We start from the raw sequence: 379 nt of genomic DNA, 5'->3' as shown, positions 1-379 counted from the left end.
CAGTGTAAAGTGTTCTGCAGATAAAAGTGGTTAGACGTAATTATGACATTTAAAAAAAAAAGGGGGGGGGGGCAATTTTCTCAGGCCTCTAGAAAAATCTGTTTCCCCTGTGTTTTCAGTGTAAAGTGTTCTGCAGATAAAAGTGGTTAGACGTAATTATGACATTTAAAAAAAAAAGGGGGGGGGGGCAATTTTCTCAGGCCTCTAGAAAAATCTGTTTCCCCTGTGTTTTCAGTGTAAAGTGTTCTGCAGATAAAAGTGGGTAGACATAATTATGACATTTAAAAAACACATCAGGAGGATCACTCTGAGTTACCTAAAATAATAAAAGAGAGACTAGTCATTGTGCAATATAGTTTATTTGTTATTATTTCGACAA

This window comes from Sinocyclocheilus rhinocerous, unplaced genomic scaffold (genome assembly GCF_001515625.1).
Source record: "Sinocyclocheilus rhinocerous isolate Xijiao unplaced genomic scaffold, SAMN03320098_v1.1 scaffold3422, whole genome shotgun sequence".
Taxonomy (NCBI): domain Eukaryota; kingdom Metazoa; phylum Chordata; class Actinopteri; order Cypriniformes; family Cyprinidae; genus Sinocyclocheilus; species Sinocyclocheilus rhinocerous.
The sequence above is the reverse complement of the archived record's forward strand: the minus strand, read 5'-3'. Positions refer to the sequence as shown.